Source organism: Phasianus colchicus, chromosome Z (assembly GCF_987193195.1).
Source record: "Phasianus colchicus chromosome Z, bPhaCol1.hap1.1, whole genome shotgun sequence".
NCBI classification, from domain to species: Eukaryota; Metazoa; Chordata; class Aves; order Galliformes; family Phasianidae; genus Phasianus; species Phasianus colchicus.
The window spans coordinates 33615590-33643326 of record NC_143476.1 but is presented as its reverse complement, the minus strand read 5'-3'; the positions used below and the strand labels follow the sequence as shown (position 1 = coordinate 33643326).

The window sequence follows — 27737 nt, the reverse complement described above, 5'->3', positions numbered from 1 at the left end:
GCAGATTTAAAAGCTATGGAGTGTTTATACAACCTCATTTTTCAGTATGGCCACAGCCTTAGATGTAGTACAGAATATTTTGGGCCCTATTGTGAAAAAAGAAATGTTAACTTTCTTGCTGGTTTTCCTCTGACTTTTATGTTATTGTAACATCTGGAGGCACAATTATTAATCTATTAATCAATGTATTTCCAGAAAAAAGTATGAAAGCAAAAAAATATGCAAAACTAAGGCAAAAAGAAATTTAAAATTATGTGTTTTGATGTTCCATTTGAGAATGTCCATGTAATTCTTACTGTCATTTGAATTATTCTTTCTTTTCATTGCCATTAAGAACTCTCCCTAGGTGCCCGACTGGTACCTGAATCCATACTATTCATTTTCAGTGCTAACCCAGTTTTAGATGCTTTCTATACTGGAGATGCACACAACAGAGATCCATGAAGTTTCCGTGTTACTCAGCTGATCTGGGAATATCTGGAAATGCATGCATCATATTAACACTGACAACTGGGCTTCAGCCCTGCCAAGACCTATAGTCTTAAGTATTCCTTCACTTAACCACATCTGTAAGTTTGGTACACTGGTAGATGTCACAACTGGCCAAACCTGTGGTCAGAGTCACAGCAAGCTGCTCTCAATCTCCAACGCACAATATTCTGAAACGTATGGAAGACAGTAAGGAGATGGTAATGATGTAGACTAGAATTTGACATGAAAGTAATTACTAGAACTTCTCATGAGCAATGTCATTTGGTGCTGAAAGACCTCAATATTCAAGGACTTTGATGTCTGGGGGATGACACCTCTAATAGCAGATTGCCTCCTAGTGCCATGCTAAGGTAATGACTGAAGGCAAAATACCAAATCATCTTCACCCACTGAGATATTTTCTTGCAAGTCTCCCATTTAGTTTAAGAATAAATTTCATATCACTAAATTTAATGTCCACTTTTATGAGTGGATCACCATTTTCAAATAAAGAGGAAAATTTGTTAGATCTGTTTAAAAATAATTCATCACAAAAAAATGGGTTTTAATCATTTCTATCATTAGTTATAGATACCCTTTGTTACAAGAAATTTGTACCAGGTGCATTCTGCATATTTTTACCACTTAAAACTTTTCTTTAGCTCATTCAACCATTTAACTTATAGTGTAATGAACCTTTAATCTCTCTCTTTACTATGATATGTATGATAAGAAAAGAAAAAGGGAAAGGGAAAGGGAAAGGGAAAGGGAAAGGGAAAGGGAAAGGGAAAGGGAAAGGGAAAGGGAAAGGGAAAGGGAAAGGAAAAGGGAAAGGGAAAGGGAAAGGGAAAGGGAAAGGGAAAGGGAAAGGGAAAGGGAAAGGGAAAGGGAAAGGGAAAGGGAAAGGGAAAGGGAAAGGGAAAGGGAAAGGGAAAAGGAAAGGGAAAGGAAAAGGGAAGAGAGAAGAGAAGAGAAGAGAAGAGAAGAGAAGAGAAGAGAAGAGAAGAGAAGAGAAGAGAAGAGAAGAGAAGAGAAGAGAAGAGAAGAGAAGAGAAGAGAAGAGAAGAGAAGAGAAGAGAAGAGAAGAGAAGAGAAAAGAAAAGAAAAGAAAAGAAAAGAAAAGAAAAGAAAAGAAAAGAAAAGAAAAGAAAAGAAAAGAAAAGAAAAGAAAAGAAAAGAAAAGAAAAGAAAAGAAAAGGAAAGGAAAGAAAAGAAAAGGAAAGAAAAGGAAAGAAAAGGAAAGAAAAAAGAAAATATTTGTCCTAGGTCCTTTCATTTTAATTTGAGCCTAAGGATGTCTTTTGGAAGCACAGCTCCTCCATCTTCTTTCCAGAAATGACATACATAATCTATACTTCTCTGTGCTTGCTTGGCAGGAGTAAAACAATTTTTTTATCTCCCACCCTTCAGATCCTTCACTAAGAACAGTCAAGTGAATTTCACACCTCACACAATTGCAAAGAAATTACAGGCACATTGAGAACACTTCACTCAATTTGCTTCCAGGATAATGTATTTTTGGTTAAGAAGTAAAATTTACAGTATATAAATCCTATCTTTGCAAATGAAATGTAGCAGCATAAGGGAACATTATATACATAAGAGAATATGATGTGAGTACTATTTTTATCTGATATTATATGGGTTGCTCCAAAAGTAATGCCTTCCATTTTATGATGTCAGCCTGCAACATCAGAGGCAGATGTTGGTGGAATGACAGTAGAGGGTGAATCTTCCCATTACATGTTGGTGCCATGTGACAGATGGCAGCAGAGGGGCAGTCTGACAAAATGGTTTCTGACATGGAAGTGCTTTTGAAGCAAAGGTGTGTCACTGAATTTCTTTGTGAGAAAGAAAATAGCACCTACTGACATTCACTGGTGCTTGCTGAATGTTTAAGGAGACCAACCAGTGGATGTGAGCACAGACAGGTGGTGGCTGGTGTGTTCTAGCAGTGTTGACAGTGGTAGTGGGTCACCTCCACTGGGTCAGATTGTTACAAGTGCAGCATGCAGGCTCTTGTACATTGGTGGTTGAAACCTACAGCTAATGGTGGTGACTGTTGAAAAACAGTGTTTCATAGCTGAAAATTTGCTCTATTAAACGGTACTATTGTGCTCCTTGCATCTATTGTAGTTTCCATGGGAATAAATAGGAGGCATTCCTTTTGGAACAACCTAAATGTAAAAGGGAACTTCAAACATCTGTTTGACAAAATGTAGGAGAGTGTCCAGTGTGGTATCTGGTAATTGCAGCCATAGACAAATGAGATGGAATTGCTTCCAACTGGATAACCACGTAGGGAAAAAATGCAGACGTGCGCACATGAAAAAGGGGCACGAGGCAAGTAGTGTTCTACCTACTCCTTACCTGGGTTTACACAAGGATCCCTGCAGTGGGTGCAAAGTCTCCATGTGCCAGCAGTGAAGAGGAAAGCACAGTTAGCTGTAACCATCAAGGTACATGTCGCATGCCCAGAACCCGCTCTGCTCACACAGCTCTCCTGAGCAAGGGGCAGGAAGGAGCCCTGAGGAAAGAAAAGACAGGAATTTAAAAATTCCTGTCCAGGATTAAAAAACTCACAGAACTTGCTTGCAGAAGTGATGTGAGTTCCCTGTCTCATTCCAACCAGTCTATGTACCCTTTGTGGTATCTCATTGTCAGTGCAATACTACTTCTTGCACAAGCAGCTGTGAAAAAAGTCATAGTGTGAATGCCAAAAATAAAGAATGGCTTTCAATGTGAGAAAAAATTCTCTCTCATCAGATCCCCAACAGATGATCTCCCTTTGCCTCAGAACCATGAATAGTGCAATAAGAAACAGGAACCATGAGTATCCATAGGAATTAGTGCTTATCTTCAGATGGTCAAAACCAATCACAGTTTCAGTTTTCAGCTAAATATGAATGAAGAGTTCCCAAAGTTCAGCTCTTTAAAAAGTCTATAATAAAACTAGAGAAAGAAGTTTGACTTGCTCCCACGGGGTTCATTATTTCCCAAATAAATGTAACATGTTTTTTCTATATGCTTGTATTGTAACATCACCAGTTTTTGCTGTATATTTGAAATATAGTAATATTTAATAAGAGTTCATGACAGAGTTCTTGTTAAAATGTACAACAGTTACAGCATTCAGACATACTACAAACTTCATTTGAATGAGAAATATTGTTCAAGTTTATGATTCACTTGCATTACTGAAATTGTATTTTACTGTCATTATCAAAATTATATTATTTAAGTACTGCACAATTCTAATGCCAAATTATCTTTTCACTGAAAAATTCCGTGTGGTCAATTACAGCATATTAAGATCCCAAACACCATTTTCATATTACATTACAAACATTTTTGTGCATTGTTTTTTGCCATAGCTTTTCTGTTTAATCAGATAAACCTCACAGTTGAGATTTACAAAACTGGTCTGAATTGGGAAGAATAAATAAGAGATAATGATTCTGGGATCTGTTATGCTAAATATACATGCTTATCATTTGTGTTTATTATCATTGTGGTTTTATGTATTTTTTTGCTAATTTTTGAGGATCAGGATATTGCAGGGATTTTAGTATTCATGGATTAGGTTATTGTATTAGGGTGACAGGGGCTGAAATAGAGGAAATGCTGTAAAAAGCTACTGTGTAGAGCTGTATTTTCCAGCAGACATGCTGCTTACTCTGTGAGGGCTCAATGCAGCAAGAAATGCTAGGCCTAGGAAAGGGGATTGCTTTATTTGCTTGAATTCATGGGTGGCTCTTAGTGCTCTGGGTCAGTTATTAATGAGGGAAAGAAGGTTAATGAAAATGAGAGATGTTGACAGTCCAGCATCCATCTTTGTGTGAAACCTATATGATATCAGATAAAAATAGTAGTCGCATCATGCTGATTACAAAATCAGATGCTTTTCAAACCTGTCTGATTTTAACAGGACATTTTTTAATATATGACACAGAAGAACGTAGCTACAAAAAATAAACAAAAAAACCCACACAAATTATAGATTAATGTGACAAATTTCACTTGTTATAAATAAATGCTAATCTAATCAAAGCTGATGTTGTTTCTGAACAACATGGAGTTGCCCTTCTCATAAAGGATATCCAGGCTGCAGAGGTGAGCTTCATCCCTATTCACTTGCCAGGCAGTTGTACATACAATCTAAGATAGTGCTTGGACTTCCAGGACAAGCATTTCTCCTCATCTGTCAACTTTCTGTCTAATGCAAATTACTGAAAGAGCTGCACCATGCGGTCAGGGAAGGACCAAGTTAAATGCCAGGAAACTAGGTGGGATAAACATAGTAGAAAGTAGACTAGAAGACTCGTCTCTTTGAATAGGCAGCCAAAGGTACATCTGCATTACTGCACTGCAGGGAAGGGTACACAGAGCAACTGTGTCTTATTGCTGATGACCCAAAGTACACGTGGTATTTTGGGGGGATTTCACATAAGACTAACTCAAATCTGATCCCACAAGATTACTGGTTAATTGAAACAAGTTGGGTGGGCTCCTAGTTTATGTCTTTTCACAAAATTATGGAACCACTAAGGTTGGAAGAGACCTCTAAGATCATCTGGTCCAGCTGCCAACCCATACTCACCATGCCCACTAAATGATGTCCCTCAGTGCCACATCTACCTTCTTCTTGAACACCTTCAGGGACAGTGACTCCACCACCTCCCTGCACAGCCTGTTCCAATGTCTGACCACTTAGTTTCTGAGAAGAAATTTTTCCTGAGATCCAACCTGGGTTAGCTTAGTCCAAAAGCAGTCCAATCTGTGTGCTTCACAATACAAACAGAAGAACAGTAACTTAGGATAATTAGTAGTTGCACTTCAAGAGCAAACCAATTTGAACTAAAACAGATAATGAAGATACATCACTCTTCAAGCCATTCTTTAGCACTATTTTACCTCTTAGTTTTCTGTGCTACCTCATATCTGAAAAAGAGAGATGGGCTGGAATGAAGAAGTGATATTCTTCAGTTGATGAGTAAATGCAACCTGAAAATATTCGGTTTGAGCAGAGCATTCCTGGAGAAATGCGTAACTGCAAAAGCAATGCAGTGTTTACTTTTATCCTGCTAAAGAAATAGGTCTTAATGGTCACCTGAGAGCTGAACCTCCATTTGCCATACACCCACATCACAGTGGAGTGGGAAGGGCAAATAGGGATAGTAATGATGGACGCAGAGCATGCAGTAGTTTCACATTTTTCATCTTGATAAATGCGATCTCTGGGCATTTGCTGATAAATGAATGTAACTAATAGCAAAGGAAATACACACATAAATCTACTAAGATTAATTACTAGTATGTGATAGAAAGCCTGCAAAATTTAGGATTTAGAGAAAAAAGTTATTTGCCAGGGCTACTTGAATATAGTTAAAGTTCTACTGGCAAAATCATGTCTTCGCAAGGGAGTCCCACATATCTATGCCAGAGGAATTAATTCTGCTTCTCCAGAACAGAGTAGGGTAGCAGGGTTGGGAACATATTTGTGACATAGTACATAATGTCCTTCTTTTCATTAGTATTCCTAATTTTATTTATTATCGGTGTTATTGTTAGCATGACTGTATTACCATAAAATCCCAATCACAGAGTGCCCATTTCTGTTGGAAGAAGACAAAAGAGGGCTCTTGTTCCAAAAACTTTACAAACTGGTAATGGTACAGCAACCAATGAGATATGGGGCTTGGTGCTGCTGTGTATTGGTGCATTCAGGTTTTAGTCGTTTAGCCATAAGTACCACACTAATCAGCTTACCTTGGGAGTGCCCCATCACGGTGCTCTTTTAATTAGAGACTGGATAGGGGAGAAGGGACTTTTCTACTCTTTTCTCTGGAGCATCAGAGACCAAATCCCTGAGCTCAACTTTTTAAGCTAGCAGAACAAATGCGACAAAAATTGTTTGCATGAAGATCATTGGAGATATATGATGTCTTAATTCTAAACAAAATGTAATCTCTTAATAAAAAATTAGAGAAAACTATGTAGAAAATAACAATTTTTAATATACATAAGAAGTATTTAACTTCTGGTAATTTAGGACATGGTACAGTCCAACCATCCAAAAAGCTCAAATTATACATAATAAATGATTATTGGGAAAGAAGTATCATGTTATCTGTCTTGTGCACAGAAAATTATAAAGCTATTCTAAACCACAGATGTTGAGTTCTTCATCAAAGAAATTACTTACAATAATTTTAATACAAGTTTTTATATAGCTGTGAGGATGTACGCCTGATAGATGATAAAATATTTTTATAAGATCAAATGTTATTTAAAAATTCATACTACTGTATGTCTTGAAATTATACTGACAAATCTTTTCATTTTTCTCTGCTCTTCAGTACTGCCATAGGCTCAATACTGCAGTCTTTACAAGCAAAAATACCATGCATGGATTGCCTATATGATGACATAATGGGGGGCTGCAACAGCAGCCTCCAAACAGCAAAGATCACAGTGAGCTCTTGCTTCCTTAATTGAAGCCAGTGTGAATTTTGTTTGACTAAGAAGGTTAGGGCTGGGTCCCTGAGAAAAAAAAAGAAGATAATGAGATATAACTAGGAGTAATGGAGTGATATGAAGACATGGAAAATGTAGGTTGAATATCATTAAAATCTTCCTGACAGTGAGCTCTATTATCCCAGTGAATAATCTCATTGACTTCAATGGGAGAACTGCCAGAGTAAGATCTGAGTAAAGGCTGGAGAAGCCTTGGTCCCGATCCAAAGCCCACTGACATCACTAGAGATACTTCCACCAACTTCAGCGAGCTTTGGATCAGGCCCAAGGTGAACAGTGCAGGTATATTTGCCTGAACCCGCTTAACTCCCAACACTTTATATAATTGTTGCAAACAGTTCTGAGACACACCCAAATATGGGCATACACATGACATTATTGGTTCATTTAAACACAGCTTAATGGGCAACTGGAGAGGCATCTTCCATGAAGTGTAAATGTAAGGAAGCTGCTAAGGTCCATTGCACGATCAGGTAATCCATAGAACAGATGCCACTGTGAAGAACGCAGGTACACAGTATGGCCATACTGCATTGCCAAGGGGAGCTTATATGCTTAAAGCAAAGGAGGCAATGGAGGTTGGGTTGAATTAGAAATCTCTTGGTTTTGCTTTTATGTCTACAAATGGAGTGGGCAAAGAAGTAGGGAAGTTAAGAGCAGGGAAGGACCCTGGGGCATGGTGCCAGGGATACTCGCAGAGCAGTGCACAGGAAAAGTCAAGAAACAATCTTTTTTTCCATTCATCTTGTGTACACACTTGGTAAATAAACGGGAGTATGTTGGAGTTGCCAGCTCCCACATCCGTTTCCCTCCTCACAGGCAAATCTTGCAGGATTACAAACTTTAGCCACTACCTGATTCAAGAAAGGCAGCAGACTAAATATTTGTGGCTTGTGGTTCTATACATATAATTTGTGGATACCAGAGACAAAATATGTTTTAATAATGACTCACTGAATATCAGTAAAATGTCACAAATACTGATAATTAAAAATAAAATTTTGTAACAGCAAAGGTGCTTTTGTCCTTCAGTGAATTCCCTGCTGCTCTCCAGCCTATCCATATATTTCTACCTTCTGCAGCAGACCGGCAATTACTTACTTGAAGGTTTCTGTTTCTCAGTAATGTTTCTATTAGCTCATTGCTTGAGTCATTGATGGGAGAGAGGAAAGGAAGCAAGGAAGAAGGCCTAAAGCTCATCAATTTTTTATTCATTAATACATATACCACAGTCAATGAGAAGGAGCTGTAGAGATCTGCAGCACTCATATGAGACTAATATAACCAGATTAAATAAAACCGCTGCATTTGCTCAGGTAAATTTATTAAAACCTCAGAATCAGTATGGGAAAAAATGAACATATAACTTCTTAAATTTTAACTTGCATCACTCACTGGGCTGTAACGGATTTGGAAACACTTTACAGTAGCTCCTGTATGTTGCTCTGATTACTCTAATGTTTTATCATTATGTTAGTTTAACCCAAAGGAAAATAACTAGAGAAAAACAAAGCAAAACAAAACAAAACAGGCAGCTGAAGATATCATCTCTCCCACTGTACCTTAAAGTAGGTCAGTTCCATAAGCCATAGGAAATACATGGGCTATCTTCCTTTGAAGCAGTCCCTTGGTGAAGGTTCAGTTTCAGATGTAGCATCCTATATTTCTGGTCTGTCCAGTTTCATCCTGGAAAAGTCCAGTGGTGAAGATGTGATCCTAGGCTATCTCTCCCAGTGTTCCTCTGGCATTACTGCCAGAAATATTTTCTTAATACCGAATCTATACCTCCCTAACTGGAGTTCAATCACAGAATCATAGAATGGCCTGGGTTGAAAAGGACCACAATGATCATCCAGTTTCAACCCCCTTGTTGTGTGCAGGGTTGCCAACCACCAGACCAGGCTGCCCAGAGCCACATCCAGCCTGGCCTTGAATGCCTCCAGGGATGGGGCATCCACAGCCTCCTTGGGCAACCTGTTCCAGTGTGTCACCAACCTCTGTGTGGAAAACTTCCTCCTAATACCTAGCCTAAACCTCCCCTGACTTAATTTAAAACCATTCCCCTTTGTCCTATCACTCTCATAAACAGTCTTTCCCCTTTCTAATCTACTGACAAACATGGAAAGGAATGGATTGCCATTTCTGAACAGCTACTTTTGAGGCATTCAAAGTCTCTAACTGTATTTCTCTCTATCGCAACCCCATTTCCACTACTTTTTTCTTCAGAGATGGTATTTCCAAGACCTCATTCTTACTGCTCTTCTCTGTATTCCTTCTACATAGTCATCAAGTGGTGGAGCACTGGATAAAGCAAAATGTGCACTCTGCACATCTTACAGAAGACCCTTCCAGACACACATCCATTAACGATGCCTGCCTCTTTCTGTATTGGTCTGAGGATTCTGAGCCTCCTAAACTTCATTTTACTACATCTTTATTTCTTCCTGCAGTACAACATCTGTCCTTACTCTGTGTAACTGTGTTACTGCCTGTAAGTGAAATTTTGCAACTATCCTTATTTCTCCAATTTTCTTGTATTTTTTAAACAAAATTTTGAATTATAACCTTGTCCTTGAACCTGACTGCAGCTGCCCTACATTTGCTATTCTCTTTAGATTCAAAAACATTTTCTATTCTGTTGTCTAAGTAATTACTGAGACTGTTCCATAGCTTTAGACCAGAAAAGACCCTTGTGAAACCCCATATGATCAGTATCCCTGATTTGGTAAAGAACCTCTGATGAACCTATGCTCTCAAAGTACATTTTCTGTAAGCTGTTTACCACATAACAGCAGTTTCATGTAGTCATGTTTACATGGGAATTATATGACACAGTGACAAAAACTCACCAAAATGTCGTGATATCTACTGCTTCTTCCTACTCTTGATGCCCATTACTCAGTCATGAAAGAAAATTAGATTGGTTTGACATGATTTGTTCTTGACAAATTCATGTTGTTTGCTACTTTTCTCTTTGTTATCTTTTAGAGACCCCTAAGTAGAATGAATCCAAGACTTCCAAGACTGAAGTTATGATGGCTGAACTCTGGGGATTTTTGATTCACTCAATGGTTTCCCCTTTATCAGCAGTCCAAAACCTCAGCCATCCATCATGGGCTATCAGGAGTAACCAGTAGTATTATTGCTACTTACTATGACTTGATCTCCATGCAACGCTTAGCCTGAACTGTATGAGATGCAGACAATTTGGATGCATTTCATGGTGATTTTCTCCTCTGCCAACTGTAGTCTCAGTTCTTACCTCTATATTCAGTATTAATTACTTGTGTTGTTTAATCGTGGGCTTTGTTGTTGTCTTTCAGCTGGAAACAGAAAAAGCATTGGCCTTTTTAGTATTGGTATCTTCACTCTTTTGATAAGCAGACTAAACTTCTCCTTGATTTTCTTCCTTTCCACCACAATATCTTTAGAATACATTCCTGCTTCACTTTCTGTTAGCTGCCTTTTTTTGTTGTTGTTGCTTTGGTCCTTTAATTCATTCCCATGTCTTTATATTTTTACATAATATATATACGCACACATATATATATATACCTGTAGATGTCCCTGTTCATTGCAGGAGAGTTGGATTAGATGATCTTTAAGGTCCCTCACAACTCAAATGATTTTATGATTATATGAAGTCATGGTTTAGCTACATTTGTTTCTTAATATATTTCCACACTGGAAGAGTCTACAGTTCTGCCTTTATAATATTTTTTAAAATGATCTGTCAGATCTATAGGATATATCAGACTTATTCTCATAAAGTCTTTCCAATTCTATGAGTTTATCGAATAATTCATTCTTAAAATCTGCTATTTTTGGGTTTTGGGTTTTTTTTTTTTCTGGCTGGAGAACACTTACTGGTCAGTGTCACCAAACGTGATTCACACCTTCACGTTCTCAACAAGTTTCCACTGGTTGGCTTGAAAAAAATCCACAAGTGCTTAACTTCTTCTTCCCTTTCTTTTCTTTCCCCAAAGCTGTATAAAATTATTTCCAATACATTACATTTCTAGAATTTGCTTGTCTCCTATTTTCCTGGTTTCCTACCACATGTCCAGAGGAGTTAGATTTCTGCATTTCACAAAGCCTGGTGCTTTCAAAGAATTTCATCAGCTTTTAAAAACTTCACTCACTGAATCTTCATGGTTCAGTGGCATACAAAGGCCTGCACTGTGACAATGCCCTCATTTTTTTCCTGCTACTTTTACCCACAGACTTATAACCCATCTCTCTTCTTTCTCACCCCGGGCCTTAGAACAAGAGTTGTATGATCCAGAAGTGCAATAAAACACTACCTCTCTTTTGCCCTCCTTACTCTTCCTGAGCAAGTTATACCCTTACATATTAATATTCTAGTCATGTAAATTACTTGAACAAGTGCCTGCTATGCCAATTAACTTGCAGTTTTGAGCACACACTGAGACTTTCAGAGCTTCCTGTTAATCCCCACACTTTTTGCTGTACCAAATTCTAAGATATTGAGTAGAGGGCTGCATTCTCCTTCTTGAGTCTCCTATGAATCCATCAAGAATATTCATACCTATTCTACTTCCACATCTTTTTTCTAACACATGGACTCTTGTTACAAATTCTCATGATTTCTGATATAATGTCCACATACTGAGGTTGCAAGCCTACGCTATCACAATTGAAAAAGACAAATTGTAACATTTTTTAAGAATGTTCCTCCTCTTCTGCTTATCTGCAGGTGCTCTAAAGCAGGAATGGAAAGGGTTGGCTAACACAGATCAAGCAAACTTGGTAAATATCTTGGAAAGGAGCCTTTGCATGGAAGAATTTGTTCAAGGGTACCAGACTGAGATACAGAGGAATGTCTGGATCACAATCAGGAAGGACAGAGGCCTAGATAAGATAAATAGGCATGTAGAGTGCTTTTTGGAGGCCTTTCTTATCCACCACTAAGTACTTTTTGCTCAACTGCTACATATTGCAATGGCAAAAGGGAAATCTGAAGCACCCGTTTGGCTGAGGTCACAGAGATACCATTAAAATAATGCAGTTTTACCAAATGTCATCAAGAACTCTATTGAAAAAAATATATAAATTAGTTGGGCAACCTCTGGTTGCTCCTTGGAATGTTTGTTAAAATAAGGCCCATTTCTGAGTACTTTTAAATGTGAACGTTTCTTCTATTTAGTAGTATTATAATTCCCTGGGTTACTGAAGCTCCACTGATCCTTAGAGAAGCTATTATGAAAAATTTGGTGGGATTTAGGAGAGTCTTTCAGCATCTTGTGAAAGCAAATTTTCCACCAGATGTTTGTAAAGAAAGAAAGAAAAAAAAAAGCATATTTTGATTCCATTGAATCATCAGCTGCATCAAAATCTTTGTCTTCTGAAAGCCCTTTAAGTGCTTTTTCTGGATAAAATATTAAGAAGAACTTTTATTAATTAATTTCTTTCTTTTTTTTTTTTTTCTTTAGATGATAGGGTCTAGATTTGGAAGCTTTTGCAGGAAATCTTCTAAAAATCTGGGAGAAAGGCTCCTATTTTCTGAGATTTTTGCAGAACACTACTAGCTAGAGAATGGTGGTGTTTTTAAGATTAGCAGAAGATGCTGTTTATAATGCAGAAATCTCACTGTCACAAAATGTGAAAAATATCAAAATAATATATTTTAATGCCACTGATAATTGCCATCACTTAGCAAAAGCAAATCGTATTTATGTGAAAGAATGTTCTTTCTCTCTCAGGCTTTATTGAAGCATGATTTTCAAACTCTCTGCGATGATCACATGCATAATTGCTTCTGTTGCTGTTTTTCAGTACTTCCAGTTTATGCTACATTTCTAATGAAAACTGATACATTGCAGTCACCAGGAGTAAGCCATTTACAATCAATCCATACAAGCCATCTGAAATACTGCAAGTATCACCTACCCAACATTCAAAATTACATGTGGATGGCTCAGACAGGACCTGAACGTGGGAGCTCTTGCCCCCCAAGCATCTTGCAGGGATCCTGGGCCAGGGCTGCACTTTCAGTGGCAGAGATGCAGGAGCAGACATTGCACCCCTCCAGCTGCTTCATCCCACCCTTGTGCCGCCCACGGCCAGGCAAACAGCTGTGCCAGCTCAATGTGGCGGGTGGTGCGGAATGAAGAATGGGGATCAGGAGGGATGCTTAAACCATGAGGAAAACACATGTGGTGGCAGTACAAAGGACTTAAGTACCTTGAAGTGCTGTCTCCGTGCAGTCTGACAGCACAATTACTCTGTTGCACCTGGATATCCATTTTGCCATCTTCTCTTGTGGAGACAGCCTCAGAAGAATGGAAAAACAACACACCAATTGGCCAGCTGTGCCTCCTTTGTTGTACCATTCAGTGCTGGGACTGACTTCAGCCCAAAAGAACAGACAAAATTTCAACTTCTGGATCCAGCTACAGAACCAAAGACAGCAGGAGACAAATCTCCTACGGACGCGAGAGCAAGATGGTGTTGGTGGAATGATATGGGAGCACTGAGCATGCAGCACTCAGTGGTGAGAGGTGGGTTTAAAATGTGCTGCCTCCTCCATAACCGCTTGTGTGTGCATGAGGATAAAACAAGGTAACTCGAGGCAGCCTAGCCCTCCTTGTATGCATGCATACTGTCTTGTAAATTCACAATGCTACATGCCAGCTTACCATGCAACAGCTTGACCACATGTTGTGTCCTAGGGGAATCAGGCTGAACAGTGTCACAGAAGAACTGAGAACGTCATTTTCCCAAAACAGAGCTGAATGACTTTTAGCCACAAAAATAAAGGCTTTGTAAAAAAAGATCCTGCTGTGAAAATAAATGTTTTGATGGATGTAAAGTAGGTAAATTCCAGTCCCTCGGTTTGAGAAATACAAGTCAGGAGTACCAACAAATGCAATTGCAAGAGTATGTGTCCTTGGTAGGTATCTTCCAACAGATGAAAGTAACTACACAGTTTGGAATAATTTGTTAATTTGCAATTTCTTCTTAGCTCAAAACAAACTTAGGTGTATTGTTTAAGGATTAAGTCTCCTCCTCTCTTCAGGTCTTCTGTATGAGTAGCTGCTAGAATCAGATGTTTCCAGTAAAAGTTCAAGGAACTCTCAGAAAAGACCCACAGTAATCAGCCTGGTATCTGTCTTTATCTCAGTAGTTCTTTCAGATTTAATGATGATCTGGAACATGAGGTTTTCCATCTCCTTCTGTACTGGTTTTGAATATTCTTGCCACTCATGAAAAACACTGCTTTTCTGTGTAACCTGAGAACTACTTGATCTCAGATTTCTACTGTGGCAATGTGTTCTCTCATCTAAAATAATCTGGTTTAATAAAACATAAAGCAATCTTTGTGCCGACAGAAGTGCCCAAAACACTGGCTCCTGCCAGTGCATCAACAACATCATATATCTTTTGGAAACACTGCCTTAAAATGATTTTTAGTTATGAATATCCTTTAGGGCAGAAAAGCACAAAAATAAATATCTGAAAGGGGTCCTATGCCCTCCTCTCTTCCCCATAACTTTTCAGTTACATCATGCAAGTTCCTAAAGGTGTAACTTCTGACATTAGACAGCCTATATGCAGTCCACCAATTCTTCAAAAATATACCATTCTGACTCTGCAAATGGAGCTGCCCAGCCATAGAATGCTCCACAGGCTTCTGTAGGACAAAGGCTCCTTCCAGCCTTGCTAAAAAGCCACGGCAAACAGCTCCTCCAAATGCAGAATTAAAGCTATGCATGTCATAGCTTGTCTCTCCTTAGACTGTGGCCAAAACCACTCTTTCTTTCCAGCTCCCATTTGATCTAGAAGCAAATTCTTGTTTTTTTTTTTTTATTTTTATTTTTTGTATGTCACAGCATCACGCTGTGAGACTAAGCATTTTAAAGTAGGTGTTTCTTCTCATGACCTTCTGGATCCTTGGAGATGATAGTCTGGAGCTTCTTTGAGTTTGTGGACCAACTTCTTCTTTGTCTGAACTCCAGGTACTGTCCCTAGCCCCAGGTTATTTATGCTTAATAAAGATTAGGGGACATAGTGGCTAACGTTTTGAAAATACTTGCATGAAAAAAAAAAGGTTGCTGAAAAACGCAGGGTGCTAATTCTCATGAACTACAACTTGAATGCTTGAAATAAGTCTCTAAAAAAGGAAAACCACGCCTACTAATTCTTTTGAGGTTGTAGAAAAGCTTGGGAAAAAAAAAATAGAAGAAGAGACGTAATGCAGCTTTGTATAGGTTGCAACAGCAAAGATTTGGCTCAGAAAAAGTTTGTGGTTAGTATAACAAAATACGTCCATGTTCTTCATCAGAATTATGGGATTAAATAAGGAGGCTGAATTACAGCAAATGGAAATTACTGTTTGATGGATAAGTGTTAGAGGCACATAGATAGCTCTGGGTGCCACATGTGAAAGCATGGTCTCACTGAAGTCGATGGGAATTTTTCAACATCTGGATTTCATGCCAGCTACTCTTCAGAAAGAGGAGAGTTAATGTTGGTATATGAGTGTGTGTGTGTGCGCGCGTGCGCCTAATCAAAGTGTTATCTCTTTTAGATAGCAAAAATCAGGTATTAATTAGCAGCAAGCAGTGCAGTTGGGCAAGGAACGGCGTGGAAAATACAGCTGAAAGAGCAAAGTGGACCAGGCTAGAAAAAGCAGCAGCCGGAGCAGGGCTCACAGAACACTATAAAGCAGTAGGCTGGAATAGTGCACCATCCTGGACAGGGAATTAAGGAAGAAATGAAATAGGCCAGCTTGCCAGGAGGCACTGAGGCTTACTGGACAGCTCTGCTTTTAATGAGCCTCCAGCAAGCCATGTTTGCAGGATGTCAATAGTACTCACGTTTGTATTTATTTTACTTATGAAAAGACATCTCTGTAGCAATGGCAAATGCAGAAATATTCTAAAGATATGTAAGAGTCGATGCAACCTCTTTGCATGATGAGGCTGTGTCAGAACTCAGTAAAACCTGGCAGTAAGGGGTGGTGATGCCATGATGAAGTGTCGGGGTGTAACTGCAGAGAGCAGGATGGATCTGGCAGACACGACATGTAGGCGGGTAGCCTCGTCCATAGGGGGCAAACCAGAGCGATGCAGTGTTGCTTCTTCCCAACACTGCCCAACTCCTCCAGAAGTACGCCCAGATGTAGAGTTCTCACATCCCCAGTGTGTGGTCAAAAGGCCCCGGACAGCTGAGTCAGTGGGAGCTGCCAGCTATCACCCATTTCCTAAATTCAAGACGTGAGCCTGCACGATAACATCGTCTTCTGACACCCAACCGCTCCTCTTCCGCTGAGAACCCGCACAGCTGCCCACCTCAGGGCACCCTCATGGCCCAGCGCAAACTTCACCCACCACCCCGGGAAGACCTGAGCACAGGGCCGGCTGCGGGACCGGGGGCACGGGAGGCCGTGATGGAGGACGGGCGCTGAGGGGCCCACGTTTCGCTTCCGATTTTCCGTGACCTCTCCAGCCTCCTGCGCCCCGGCCGCGGGCGGGCGGCGTGTGCCGGGCAGGCGCCCCGGAGCCCGGGCGGGCAGGAGCCGCGCTCAGGCTCCCACTTCGTCTTGGCAGGGCACCGCCATCAGACGGAGTGGGAGGAAGAAACATTAACTCCAGCAGCTGTTTCTTGACCCCGGCTGTCAGCCTGCCCAAGAATACGGGTTTTTTTTTTTTCTTTTCTTTTTTTCTTTTCTTTCTTTCTTTCTTTCTTTTTTTTTGGCGTGTGTATGTGTATGCGTGTTTTATTTTCTGGTGCGCGCGCGCGCGTGTGTGTGTCTTGCACACTACCCGAGCCCCTCGGGGGGGGGGGCCGAGTTTCGGCGGGGCCGGAGGAAAGTTGGGTGCCCCCCGCCTCCTCCTCCCGAGGAGCGGTACCTCCGTTCCGCCCGACGCGTGTGTGTGAGCCGGGCACGCACACACGCACTCACACACACACAGACACACACGCGCGCGCGCACGCACACACAGCCAGCGCCAGCGCTCAGAGCCGTAGCTAGACTACAGTAATTCCCCAGCATGGGCGGCTTGAAACTGCTCGGGCTGAATAGCATTTGCTGTTCCGTCCCCGCGGCCGCCTCCCGCCGGCCCCGCGCGGCGCTCGCCTCGCTCTCCTCCGCCCGCGAGTTGTGCTGACACAGGCGGGCTGCGCCCTGCAACGCTGCCAATGGCCGCCGCTCCTCCCGCCGGCGGGAACACCTCGGCGGGATGGGGTGTTGGGCTGCGCCCCTGCCCCGGAGCCCGGCTGTTCTCCTCGGGGTGGTGTTTGTGTTAACGTGAGGGGAGTGCGGCTGGGCTCGCTGCTTCCCCGGGTGTCCCTTGGTGGGGTGGCGGGGAGATGTCCCTTCGCCGTGCCCGCTGTCGAACAAAGAGGGGTGATGACACTCCTCTTGCCTTGCAGTTTGGGGAGCAAGGAACAGCGTGGAGTTCTTGCCCGCTGATACACAGATACGCACGTGTGTGCAGTTCTCATGTGTTAGCACAAAGGTACACGTACTTATATGTGGGTATTTTGACACCTTATCACCAGGCAGACTGCAAACTTCAGTCAGAGCCTTCTCCGTACATTGGACCAAGGTGGCCTGAAGTTGCTGCTGTACGATCCTCCAGGCTGGGAGTTTCTGGGGGTGGTTTGCTGCTGGCTTCCTGCCCTCTGAAAGCTTCTTGGGAGGAAGATTAACTCTTTGTATGGCTCAAAATGTGCATTTCCTCGGCAGTGCTGTCCTCTTAAAAACAGCAGGCCCGTTTGGCAAGCATGACCCTGGTAAGGGTCATGACTTAAGGAAAAGGAGAGCAGACTGTACCAAGGCAATTGAAACTACTGACAACAGCTCTTTTTCTTCCTCTCATTCACTTCAGATTTTATGTTTTACAGCATCAGTTTGTCTGTGACCAGCAACCATGCAAGCCTACCTGCAGCAGTGTTCTCATCTGCACTGAGAAACCCTTAGAAATTGAGGGATTGATCTGCAAAGTGCTGGTCATTTGTGTAGTTACTTGTGCAGGAGGTGCTCAGGGGACACGTTTACGCTTTACCAAGTGAGTTGTCCCCATGGCATTAACATAACACATTGACAGTCCCACAAGACAAGAATTACAGCATGCCCCACAGTGATTCTGCTGCTCTCCATGCCCCAAACAAGCTGCGTATTTTCATCCTGAATTGAGAGTCTGTCTCATAATGTCTAATGGGACACAGCAATGGTTCGGTCCTCCCTGGAATCCCTAAGGAGGGAGAAGAGGAATACTGAAATGAAGATGCCTGTTAGTGCACTGGGGAGAAGGTGGAGATGTTCAAGACTCATCTGGATGCCCATCTAGGGAACCTGCTTTTGCAGGGGGATTGGACTCAGCAATCTCCAGAGGACCCTTCCAACTCCTGCAATTCTGCGATTCTGTGTGAGAAGTACTGCAGGGCTGTCTGAGGGCAGCCAGCATGACGCTGTGCATGCTGTGCTTTTGGCAGTAGACCACCCATCCTGATCAATATTTCAAATGAAATACTGTCTATGTTATACATCTCACATAAATTAAAAAAAAAATCGTCCTTAACACATAGATTAAATATTGACAGAGGGCTGTTTGTCTTAAGCTCGCAAAGAATATTCTTCTCATTCAGTAGAATGGGCTGACTTCTCCATGACACCTCAGTTCTATAGAAAGCTTCCTTATTTGGGGGTGATTAAGGGGATTTAGTGTTTCTAAACTTAATTTGATTAGAACTGATGAATAGCTGTGACTGTTTCTTCTTGTTGTTTTAACTGTGATCTTACAAATAAAAGATTGCTGATGTTTTTTGGATGTCTGAAGCTGCCAGAAATCCATGAACATTGTTGATACTCTTTAACAAAAATCTGACTATCTGCTCATAAAGTTTCTGGAAAATGCTATGATAGTGCCTGAAATGATCATGCTGACCTATTTTTCTGTCTTTTTTTTTTTTTTTTTAAATCTTTCTGTTTAGTGTGACTGTTCTGGAGAAATGGAGTTGGAGTTCTGTAGCAGTGTACCCAGCATATGCTTCCAAACCTGCCAGCTGTGTTGTGCAGATGAGACATCAGTGACAGTTGTACATACATGTCATTTTCACCACATTTCACTTATTTCTATCCATAATAAACTATACCATTGAGGAATACCGTGCCTAATTTTCGAAAGCTTCAAAAATTGTTGACTGACTCAGGAAAGTAACAAGTAAGGGTATGGCTGTATACATTTAAAATATACACAGCTTTATTCTTTCTGTGATACTTTTACCTTGTTACTCACATTTTTCTATGTCATTAATGTACAGTCTTAAAATGAAAGGTACTACAATGTGCGAGAACTCTTGAGTACTGTATTCATTTGCATCCAATTACTCATAAGCAAAACAATACATTAATTTGCAGATGTCAGTATCAGATGCCCTAGTCTCTATTTGGCCAATCTTAAACGTCCAAGTTCTGAAGGCAGGTGGGGTCGAGTGCAGAGGAAGTTAAGGATATGTTCTTAATTGAATGTTTTCTTGGAACTTTTTTGTTATGTATCGAAGTCACATGTTAGTTGCAGGTAGTAATTACATGATTTTTATTGATTTTTTTTTTTTTTTTAATTTTTAAAAGGTTTTAATTTAAACCTTACTTTTGACTTCTTATGAATACAAACCCTGGCTATCCGAACTGGTAGGGAATTCTTTTGGCTTTAGGATCTTAGTATTTTTCTGTTGGACCTATGTGGTACGTACTCACACAAACCATTAACTAAGGGATCGTTCAGCATGGTCATGCTTGATACTGTGTTACTCTCACTGAACTGCCTGTCTGCTTAAATATGGGACCTTGTAAACTGCTCAGGTGTTTGGCAGAGTGATATTTTCATTTCTTTTGTCTTCAGCTAGAGCCTGTGGCACTCTCGGTGCACGAGGTGCTTGGCACCTTGATGGATTGGGCCCTGGGCTCTCCTAAGTCGTTGTCTCGATTGACTGCAGTAGGTCTGCTATTAAGAAATCTGTGGATAATATAGTGCTTTAGCTTTGCAATAAATAATGACTTTTGTGCGTTTGACTTTTTAAATCTTCTTGGAGAGGCTCAAATTATTCAATCAAACTGTTTATCAAACCTGTTTCTGAATGAAGTCTCAAGACACACATTCATCATTGTGAGAAATTTCTGAGACTTTTAAGGAGTTCCTTCTACAATCTGTATCTACAGAAACATTTTTGTAACTGGAAATGTTTTCATATTAGCTTATATAGTACATAATGTCAGCAATTGCTAAGATGACCTATGCATTTGTTTAAATATGCTGAGGCATATAGGAGGCTGCCTTTAGAATTTCTTTGAAAATGACAAATGGATGCCTGCTCTCTAACTCCGCCTATGCATCACCATTTTGTTTGCAGGGTACAAAAATCGAGTGCAACATGTGCTCTTTGTTCAAACAAGTAGGCATTGGTTATGCAGGCACAGAGGAGAGAGAATGAACAAACATTCTAACATAATTAGTCATACAGATCCCATAAAAAACCCTGAAAATTTAGTCCAATACTGTGTAAACAGGAAAAATAAAACAAGTATGGTGAAGAAAAGGTAAATTCAGTGTAACAGTTCGTCTGATGTACTCTTAGTTTGTGTATTCCAGTTGCAGTCCTAACTTCACTTTAACAACCTGCATTTATGAAGAATTTCATTTCATAACAGCAAGAACACTGAAGTTTGTCATCAGCTCCAATTGAGAGAGAATTTATATAGTGCTGACCGTAATACAGCAAATGTCATTTTCTATTTCTTGGCAATAGTTAACAATTAAATGTACACCTTTCAATTTTCTTTTATTTAGTATTTATTTTGAAAACACTGTTGAAGTAATCTCTCGAATAATAATACCCTTTGATATTCAATTTAGCGCTTATTATGCAATAAGTTTTCAACTCTTCTTATGACAAACACCCAGAATTTGTTTATTTATTTGTATTTATATACACTACCCATCAAGCAGGGTTTGTTTTTTGCATATTTAATAATAAGGCAGGTGTAAGGAATACTGTGCATGGGATTGAATGCACAAATTGTGTTGCTGCTTTGCTCTGCACAAAAGAAACATGATGGGGCAGTACATACAACTAAGATAAGTGGAAAATGTGCACTATATTCATAGCCCACAGACAGTTGGTATACAGATTTTATACGTAGATCAGATGGAAGTATCTGGAACAAAATGGTTCATTCATTTTAAAGTTAGTATTCAAAATCTGTATATTCAGTTAAGGCCAAATCTAAATTCCTTATTTGATTGCAGCTAGGGAAAAGCATCAGAATTGGCAGCACTGTAAAAATTAGATGAATGCTTTGAAAGAGTCCTCAAAATAGTAGGTGTAGCTTTCTTTCATTGCATGCTACCTGGTGATAACCAGGAAGTATCCAAAATTTTCAAAATTACTTAAAGGATTACTCTGAATCTAATCGGAGTGATTCCATGTTTCACACAAAATTACCTGTATTTTGACTGCTTCGTACCTATAATTGTGCTTGCATATATTTTTAATCAAAGAAATGTGATACATGCAATTTATGAAGAGGACAGTACACAATCTGACAGAATATCACAAGCATAAGGCACCTTTGTAGGGGCTATGACTGTTTCCACTCTTGGTAACAAAACTCCCAGAGATCTCACAGCTGCAGGATCAATTTTGTGAAAATATTATAGTAACACCAGTAAACAGAAAAAATAATAACAGAAGGAGAAAAAAGTAGGCTACTTAACAAACACAAACTATTTAATTACCCATGCAGCTGAAATTCATGTTTTTCTGAAGTTTTCATTTTGTTTTGTTCTTTTTCACTGCAGCTGACAATCATCACTGTGATGATTTGTGTAAGAGTAATTTTGCATCATAATTTTGCATCACTGCTGATGCTGATTTTAACCCCTGAATGCTTTACCTGGAGTTGGAATCTGTGGCTGTTTTATGAAATGTATCGTGTCTTTACATGCTCAGCAGTAGTGCATTTAATGCAAGTTTGATATGTGTGTGCTCAATTTGTGTTTCTCCAAAACGCATGTAATTCTCAGGTAACAAGTTGATAATGGATTAAATTATAATAAAAACTCAAAATATGCCTTTGTTGGTGAACACATTGCCTTGTGTTGTGTATTAGAGAAAATTCTCAGATTCGAAAAAGCAAATCATGGAGGAAATGAAATAGGTAGTATCTTTGGAAGTATCTTAATTTGTTTATTTGTTACTAAAGTGGGTACCAATTTTCTAGCCATGAATCATGGCAGAGTATCTATGTTACCCCTCTGGACAAAGATTCTGAATCTTTCCTTTTCACAGCAGAACTTACAAAACGGTTTTGCTTACTGTGTGTTAGGAAATAATGTAAACAATGCACCATTTAACATGTGCCTTGCTTCGTGAATTTATACAAGAAGAAAATATAAGTGTCTGAAATGTGGATTTAATTATTTCAGTGGCTCTCTAAAGTGTGAAGATAGTCAGAAAATGAACTTAGTAAAAATTGAAATCTGTGTTTATATCCCTCCCTCCAATGATACAGGTCTGACCTACAGAGGAAAGGAAGCTGAGAGTGACTCACAGCCCTCCATCTGGATGACCTTGCAAAAGATAAACCGTCTTGCTCTAAATGTCATTAATTATTATTGTCTGGTCAGAAGCTTTATCCAGTGCACATGGAGATGGATAAAGGTAACAAAGATCCAGCCTACGCTGTTCTTTCCGTATGCACTTTATCTGCTTACATTTTGTCTAGCTCCACAAGTTGACAGTTACTTTATTTTCATTTACAATAAATTTACCAAAAAACAGAAAAGAGGTGAAAAATGAAACTATCAAGAGGCAGCTCCTGTAAGTAAGTTTTCTGAGTGCTGAAATCATTTTAGTACATAACATACATCCAAAAATTTTACTCCAAGTCTTGTCTTACTTGACAGAGTTGGGGTTACACTTAGGGAGTGCTTGCTTCGTCTGATCTTTCACTGAGACCACGTCTGGTTCCACGAACCCTGTGATTTCAAGTTCTCCCTCTGTGCTCTGACACACTGCATCAGAGAACTGCCAAATTGGTCTGAGAGGTCCTCTTCTGCAAAAAGAAAGTGGTCACATTCAACACTTAGCTGGTCAGGAGAAAGAGAATGTGTTTGGCAGAGGTGTGGTTTGGATGACCTCTGTGATGACTGTAGGTGGTGCAGATTTGCCCTTCGTAGGAGGAAAGATCAGCATGATGTAATATGAGCAAGGACAATCTAGTCAAGAGCATTAGCCTTCTGCAGTAATACTAGCCCACGCTAGAAGCTAGTGTGCCATCTGAGTAGCATAACAGGAACTGGTCTTTAGCTAAGAGGAGCAAATGTACCTCTGCTGTCGAGCAGTAAAAAGGTTATCTCAGAATAGTACAAAATGACTGTTCATATACTTGTGCTGGCTAATGCAACTCCTGCAGATTTAAGCTGGAATTATATTATAACTGCATAATAATAAATACCATTTGCAAAACAGTCTCAATTTTTTGTCCCTAGATTTTTTGAAGGAGTGCTGTGATGCTCTCAGATTGTGTACTACTATGTCATAAAATTAAAATCACTATGTCTGCTGTCCAAGACCTGAGTTGACAGTGCTGAGATAGGGAACTCAGCTAACAAGCAAAAGAAGCATGATGTTTTTTGTTACAAAAATGTGCCAACAATTTACAATGTTGACACACTGATTACAAAAATCTCATGAGCTAACCTATTGCCATAGCTTTGCAACTGCTCATCCTCAGCTGCCACCCTGCTCAACTTTAACTGTAACTTACTGTTCTATGGTAGTAAAAAGACCTATCCTGGATCCTTGTTATTTTGTATGCCTTTAGGTGAATGCAACAATAATGGAGAAAAAAACATATCTTCAAAGGATATTGATGTACATCAGTTTAGCATGGAGGTGTGCTCCTGTTGGGATTAGTGAATGACTTTATTTATTTATTTACTTTTTGTCTTTTTTTTTTCCCATTTTTTCTTTCTTTTTTTCTTTTTTTTTAAAATGAACAGAATTGAACTGACTGATCCACTGGGTACTAGGAAATGTGTTGATTGTATGATTAAGTTGCTATTGCAGACTAGTGTGCCTTTTTTTTTAACTACTCAGTGTTACCACTCAGTGTTAGTACTCTGATTTGCACGGTCTGTGTCCTGCCTGTGTCCTTCAGATTTTCTTTTTCCAAGGAAGGAAATGATTACTGTTATTGCCATACTGGCATGTCTAGATACTAGAATTTTTGGCCAGAAAGAAGAAATGGCTGTAGCATCGTCAGACTTGCATGTGTCTATGCAAGTATTCTAAAAATGTACGTGTTGCAAGCTAGATGGGAATAATGTGAGCATGAAAGACTATACAGCCAGTGTTCAGCAAGCAGATTGCTCAGTTGTACAGTGTAGGTTGTATTCCCCTTAAAAAAATTAACTGAGTGGGGTGCAATGATCACAGACTCTTTTCTGAGGATTGAGGAGGAAGAAGTGAAACTAAAGCAGAGCAGAAACTGTTTTTTTTTTTTTTTTTTTTTTTGGTAGGGTTTGTGAGAAATTTAGAGAACAAATGTTTGGGCAATTTTTTTATTTTATTTGAGAAAGAAGGAAAAAAAGAGTAAATCAGTTCCTCTATCTATGTACCTACTTACGTAGCTGTGTTTCTACCGACCTATCTATGTATCATTATTAATTTTTTTTTTTTTTTTTTTTTTTTTTTTTTTTTAAGGGAATAGTTATAAGTGCTGTTCCTTTTCCAGGAAACACAGATTCTCTTCGGAAGTTGTTCTGAACACTTTAAGGAGGGCAGCAATGAAAGAGGGATTCCCAGTGGACTCAGGATCACCCACACTGTTGTGGGTTTGTGAAAGAATGATGATAGTGCCAGAAGAGCATTTCCTTATTTTAGATCCTCCTTCTCAAGTCTTTATGCATTTTTGTATTAAAGGTTACACCTGTTAGAAAACCGTGAGAAGATAGCAATTGGTGATCCTGGGATTGACAAACCATCTGCCAAAGGGACAGTGGGATTGCTCCCTCTGGATCTGGGATTCAGGTTCTCCACCTGCTGAGATCCTACTACCACTCCTCTGATCATAGCCATGGTGACCGGAGTGCCAAGGAGCTGCTACAATTCAGTCATAGGAAAGTTCTCTAATTTACCTAACACCTTTGTTTTTGTGTCTGTGGAGAAGGTTCCAAGCCAATATCTTATTCTGATTACTTTTATCTGTGAAAAATGGCTGCTTTCTGCCCTAGGTTCCTACAGCTCTTCTATGTCGGTACATGTCTCTTCAGGTCTGTCCTGTCTGAGCTCTGTATTTGGATGCGCACAGATACTCTCCTTGCATTTCCCCTAGTCCAGGCCTAAATCACTTTGTTCATGTATTCTGGTAATTGTAATCCTGAAGTTTTAAGGTATTTGTTTCATCAATATTTGGGAACTACAAGGTTACTGTGAGTGGTATGGACAGTAACTTTCTGTTACTGAGACACAATTCCTGCTAACAAGTGTTGAACTGGTGATAATTTCGAGAGTCTCCTGGCTGAAATTTTCCAGGCCAGTTGTTCACGTGCAACTTAGACTGATAAATGCACTCTTGTGTTGAGTTACATGATCATACAGTGATTTTTCACAGGCACTCTTCCCTTGTAAATGCCTCGGGGGAACCTGCTTGTAGATGATTCATGGCTTGTAAGAGGGGTGAATGTTTTCTGTAGAACCTCTTAGTTGATCTGGAAGTTAGAACGTTTGGCTGGTGAGTCAAGATGTGACTGACACAGAAATGACGTTTTAATGAATAAAACAGTTGAACACTGCTCTGGTGAGTTGGATCCTGTATCTGATGCAAGGAAGCAAGTAGTTTAACCAAATTTACCACAGACAATCATTATTTGTGTTCTCTTTTTGTAAGTTTTTGACTAAGACTGGTATTTAATTTGTGGAAAATGGAATTGCTTATGCTTACAAAAACAATCAGTGGAAACTGTGGCACATGTAAGTTCACTGAAAAAAAAAAAAAAAAAAAAAAAGTAAAAAAAAAAAGTCTTAGGCTTTCCAAATATCAGATATCTCTGATTTCCCCCTGTGCACTGCAGTTCTCTTCTATAAAGCAGTGCATGGTCATAACAAGTACTGCCTCAGCTCACAAAGGAACCATGGATATTCCTCTGATGAAGCTCCACACTTTCTTTATGAGATGCTCAGAAAAGTAATTAGTAATTCAGTCTTCCAAATGGTGTTTAAATTAAGTACTGAAAATAAGTCCTGCAAAAACATATTAGAGAATAAGAGTAAAAATGTATTGTTGCTCATTAAAGGAACACCATCCATTCTGTGCCACAAAAGGGCAGGCAAGTACTCTACAATTCAGTCTCTAATTACTATACTAGAACACTGATGTGTAAGAGGGACAAGTTAAAGCTTAATTCTGTATTTTGTGACTTTTGAGTACTTGACTTTGCAAATGTAATAATATTATTTTAACATATTCTTTTGTGTGCAATATGTATAAATGCTGATAGTATTCCTAATTTAAATGTTGCTCTTCAGAGGGCCACTTTACTAGTGGGAGGGTCGCTTAAAGTCCCAGATAAATCCCCTTTTACAATACCAAAGAAATAATAAACAAAAAAATTCACAAAGAAATAACTGCGTATATATATTTTAATCCCTCAGCAGTCTTTCTAAAATACTAAGGGCAGTCCTCCTTAATGAGGCCAACACAACAAAAATTAAAGCAAAGATTCCAGAGTTCAGACAAAATGAAACAACAACAACAAAAAAGAATTTTCAGCATGTTTTCACAGCAGTGTAATTCGGGATAATATTTTACCAAAATCTTCTAAAAAATCATATCTAGAGATGAGAAAGGATGAAACATCTTAGGGAGAGTTATTTTATTACAAAAAAAAAAAAAAAAAGAAGAGGAGAGAAGAGAAAAGGGAAAAGAAAGGGAAGGGAAAAGGGAAGGGAAGGGAAGGGAAGGGAAGGGAAGGGAAGGGAAGGGAAGGGAAGGGAAGGGAAGGGAAGGGAAGGGAAGGGAAGGGAAGGGAAGGGAAGGGAAGGGAAGGGAAGGGAAGGGAAGGGAAGGGAAGGGAAGGGAAGAAAAGAAAAAGGAAGAGAAGAGAAGAGAAGAGAAGAGAAGAGAAGAGAAGAGAAGAGAAGAGAAGAGAAGAGAAGAGAAGAGAAGAGAAGAGAAGAGAAGAGAAGAGAAGAGAAGAGAAGAGAAGAGAAGAGAAGAGAAGAGAAGAGAAGAGAAGAGAAGAGAAGAGAAGAAAAGAAAAGAAAAGGAAAGGAAAGGAAAGGAAAGGAAAGGAAAGGAAAGGAAAGGAAAGGAAAGGAAAGGAAAGGAAAGGAAAGGAAAGGAAAGGAAAGGAAAGGAAAGGAAAGGAAAGGAAAGGAAAGGAAAGAAAAGAAAAGAAAAGAAAAGAAAAGAAAAGAAAAGAAAAGAAAAGAAAAGAAAAGAAAAGAAAAGAAAAGAAAAGAAAAGAAAAGAAAAGAAAAGAAAAGAAAAGAAAAGAAAAGCTGAAGAGGCCAGCTTTGTTAATATGAAAAACAAATTCTTATCTGGAGAGTAGCATTTGCAACCCTATAATAAAAATATCTTAATTCAAGATCAATACAAATACGAAGAAACAAATAATGCAAACATTATGAGTCTGGTTTTGCCTCATATGGCAGGTTTTGGTAAGACATGCACTGTTTGTGTATTTGATTGA

General features: G+C 39.5%; 2 long non-coding RNA genes across 4 annotated transcripts; one reads left to right on the top strand and one right to left on the bottom strand.

Moving 5' to 3' along the window:
* Nucleotides 1-214: 214 nt before the first annotated feature.
* Nucleotides 215-16920, bottom strand: LOC149912817 (uncharacterized). 2 transcript variants are annotated; one of them, XR_016461930.1, is made up of 6 exons: nt 13213-16920; nt 10162-10331; nt 8571-8694; nt 5072-5255; nt 2842-2998; nt 215-659 (listed from the first exon to the last, which is right to left on the bottom strand). It is a non-coding gene; the product is annotated as an uncharacterized LOC149912817 (long non-coding RNA). The 2 variants fall into 2 exon arrangements; XR_016461931.1 differs by having other exon boundaries at nt 13668-16920.
* Nucleotides 16921-17449: 529 nt separating this feature from the next.
* Nucleotides 17450-25799, top strand: LOC149912816 (uncharacterized). Of its 2 annotated transcripts, none has more exons than XR_016461933.1 (4): nt 17450-18044; nt 18970-19199; nt 22550-22698; nt 24964-25799. It is a non-coding gene; the product is annotated as an uncharacterized LOC149912816 (long non-coding RNA). The 2 variants fall into 2 exon arrangements; XR_016461932.1 differs by having other exon boundaries at nt 17450-18404.
* The last annotated feature ends 1938 nt before the right edge of the window (nt 25800-27737 follow it).